A 4,011-nucleotide genomic window follows, 5' to 3' on the forward strand; every position below is an offset into this window, starting at 1 on the left:
GAAGTAGCTGGCACCCACTTGGTTTTAGGTGCTGTGCTAGGTATTCGGACCTGATAGGAACAAGAAAGGTAAGGTCTCAGCTATTCTGCAGCTTATGCTTTAGCAAGGAAAGAGACAACTTCATGAAAACAATGAGTGCTCAGAGGAATATAAAACCAGGCAATATGCGAGGAGATGTTTTTGGGAGGGACAGTAGAGTTGAGCTTATGGGGTCATAAGTGAAGAACTCTTGTGGGGGTGGGAAGGAGCGACATTTACTTTGAAAGCACATGGCCTGACAGAGTCAGTGTTGTGGGAGCAGGCTGGTGGGTGCAGGGAGCTTTTCAGACTAGGGGCCAGGTGCTAGGTATTCAGGTAAAGACCCCAAAGAGTATAATGAGGGGAGAGCAGAGTGGTAGAAAAAGATGTAAGTCTGTGCTTGCACAAAGTGACATGGGGAAAATGCCTGAAAGTAATACTTCCTATAAATATCTTATTGTAGCAAATCTTAAGAGCACTGCTTGTGAGTCATCACTGTAATTTGTTTACCACTCAGGAAAAGTTATGTGAATTCATCTTGATTTCAATGACATAAAAATGTGAAAATCTTAAAATGCAGAGATGCAGGAGTTGAGAGGATTCACCAGAGACAGAGTGGGGAGCAGAACAGGCAGATCAACAAAATAAACTGTTGCAGTGGGCAGTTCAGGAGAGGTCTACTGTGCCACATGGGTCACCTCCCTGTCTGGGGATCTAATTCATGCTACAGTGTCTACAATAGATTCATGGTGCTGTGCTTTAATCCATTGCAGCACTAGGGAGGGCCCTGTGACATATAAATTTAAATGACAGCTGAAATATAAAATTCACCTCTGTTGATCTAGAAAATACATAAATAGAAAAGACCATAGGAACTTAACAGTAGATAAGTACTGACTATACGTAGTAATATATACAGTTAATGCTATAGTAGTATACTTGATTTTGATAATTTTATTTTGAAAATTCATTAAAATTATTTAATCAAAATTATTACTGTATGTGCTTTGAAAATTCATATGGTAGAGTAGTCAACAGGCTACTCTGGCCTGTTCCTCAAAGCCATATTTAATCATTTTCATTCTCAGATGACTTCTTAGGCATATGTGTATTTCTAGGTACTATTTTTATGCTGCTGTTTCACAATTTCTAATATCTGACAGTCCCAGTAGACTTGATGTAGTAGATGAGGATTTTGGTCTCTTATCCCCTTCCCCCACCCTTATTTTTGACAGTGGTGTCACTGCTTTAATTCCTCTCCTGGTTACTTTTATCCCATTAAAAACTATGTATTAAACTCATTTGATATTCAGTCAACTATGACCACATCTCTTGGCTCCCAACTTGTAAAGATGAAGATATTCCTACGTCTGCCCCGATCTTGATCTCTTTCCCTCCCGGCTTCTGTCAGCTCTTCCTTCTCTGGTACACCTTTTATTTTCACATGGTCACAGGAGGTGATGTGTATGCCATCCGGTGGCCATAATTCAAGGTTTCCTGTTTTATTAATAGATTCATTCTAAAACTCAAATGCCAGTCAGCGGTGCGTTAACTATGCCTTCTTGCTGAACTCAGCCCTGGGCGCTTTTTCTCTGTCACACTGCAGTTCTGGCACACAAAGGAGAAAGGCGCCTTCCTGGAGCCCTGTCGAATGGACTCTCCCATCAATTGCCTGCATCATGCCACATTAGTTCACTTCATCTTTGGACTCTAGCAATGCAGAGTCCCTCTGTGTCTTATTAGCCCCAAAGTTTGCTTTCTTCTTGAGAGAATAATTATGTGCTCTCTTTCCCAGAGACTTTTTTGTATTGCTTGGGATCTGCTTCCATTTTCCGTAAGACCTTCTACTTAGAGCTCCTTGGTTGCCTGATCGCATTTGGAGTGATTACTTTCCAAGTCTCTGCACAAATGCTGCACTGAGATTTGTTTTCATCAGGCACTTGGGTTAATTCCAGTTTCCTGAGTCTCTTTCTAGCTTTTACCCTCATTTTGATGGACTGCATTTTCAGAAAGGGTACACTGGGGTAAGCTTTTCAGGGGTTTTTTGTATGTACGAATGTATTAAGACTTTTACCCTTCATTTATTTGCTAGTTTGGATAGCAATAGAATTCTGGGTTCAAAATCATTTTTCCTTAGAAGATGGGAGTTTTGCTTTGTTTTAAAATATCTATTGTTGATAAAACTGGTGATTTTTCTGATGGATGTCCCTTTGTTGAGGAGCATAACCCCTGCTCCCCACCAGAGTATTGTCTCTTTCAAAAAGAACTCACTTCTACTTAGCGCTAGAAATGTTTTCCTAAAACTTCTTAAGCCTGTTTGACTCTATTCATATAGATATATTTTTGCCTTTTGCCTTCTTGGTCATGAGTTTATTACCTGCTCTATGAAATAGTAAGTTCTTATTTACTCTATCTTTTCTAAAATTTGGTTGACTTGGGATGTCCTCTTGTTTTGGAATGTAAAAATATCAGTTACCTATGCTGTTGGTGACTTTATCATTTTTTTGTTATTAGATTTAGAAATATCGTGTTTGCTAAATTGTAGGTCATCTGTTGCCTCACACCTTGGTGTTACTGCTTTTAAAAATGCTTACTGGTAATATAGACTGTCAAACTTTGTATGAATTGCTACATAAGTTCCTCTTTTGAGGAGTTTTGGGAAGATTATAAATATTTTAAGGTTAATTTGGGCCCTTCAGTTTATGGCCTGTTTCTTTTCCACAAAGAAAGGTGCTTTCTCCAGAAACACCCACTGCACTGCCCTTTTCGTGGAATTTAAATGCATATTCTGATAAAGTGTCACCAAGTATTTATTTCCACTTGTTCACTCATATGGCACCTAGCTGGATATTCTGTTGTGGACAGTATTATCAAAAGTGTTGCCAGGATGACTCACAGTTAAGGAGAACTTGGCCTTGATTATGTCTGAGAAGCTCAGAATCCAGGCAGAGCCCCATCCTCCTCTGCCTCCTGTTGTGAAGAGGGCTACAGGCAGGGTCCCCTGCAACTGCAATGTTTCCCTTCTCATTATCTGACAGGAAGATAAGTCCCGTGTGCATTGAAGAAGGGCCAGGTAGCTGAGGGACTTTCTCCCCAAATCCTCAGCAAAGTTGGCTTCTATCAACTTTGTACTTTAAGACAAGCTTAATTACCCCTAGCAGTTAAGCCAAGTGTATCTCAAGGTGAGTGGAGCACAGGCATCAAAAGAATAAATAGGTTTTCTTTGTAAGAGTGAATTACCAAGTAATCTTAGGTATTTTCAGCAGTCACGACTGGAAAAGCTTTCCTAAAATCTCATTTGTCCAGTGAAAACAAATGTGTGATATCATTTTTTAAAATTGATGGTAAAATAAGTAAATATAGACTGCGACTTGGCATTCATTACACACATTAATTTTGGTGAGAATGCTGAGCTGTCTTGGCTTATGAAGCTCCCTCACTTAGTGACCCCAGAGGGTGGTGTTAAGTGTGTTAAGTGTGGGAGGTGCTGGGGACTGTGTCCTGGTTACCAAGACTCACTGTGAAGCGGAGCGGAGCTTCCTTACAGGCGCTGACAGCCCAGTCCAATTGCAATCCGTAGTCCTTGTCAACTCCTGCTGTGTAAATTGGATTCTTTCATTTGGGAGAAATTGCTTTTAATGAGTATATGCTTTCTGCAGTGATGTTTGAATTGTTTAGATGTGGGAAAATATTACCCTTTCTTTTTTCTTTTTGTCTTTAATAGTTCAACTAAGTGATTTACCTCAGGCCCAGGGGAGGGGTCCGCACATTTCAGGAAAATGAACCAGTATCCACAGCTGTCTGCTTCCATCTCTGCCAGGCTGTCTGGGGCAAAGTCACCGGCGATTTCCTGGGGCAGAAACTAGAGGGTCTCTTTCTGTCTTGCAAAATTTGCTAATGTTTACCTTAGCTTTTCCAGACTCTTCTGGGTCTTATTCCTTTCCAGGCTTTACTCTACCTGCTCTTTACCCTTTTCCTTTTTTTTTTTTTTAA

Source organism: Condylura cristata, unplaced genomic scaffold (assembly GCF_000260355.1).
Source record: "Condylura cristata isolate star-nosed mole 26May11 unplaced genomic scaffold, ConCri1.0 scaffold00002, whole genome shotgun sequence".
In the NCBI taxonomy this organism is placed as follows: domain Eukaryota; kingdom Metazoa; phylum Chordata; class Mammalia; order Eulipotyphla; family Talpidae; genus Condylura; species Condylura cristata.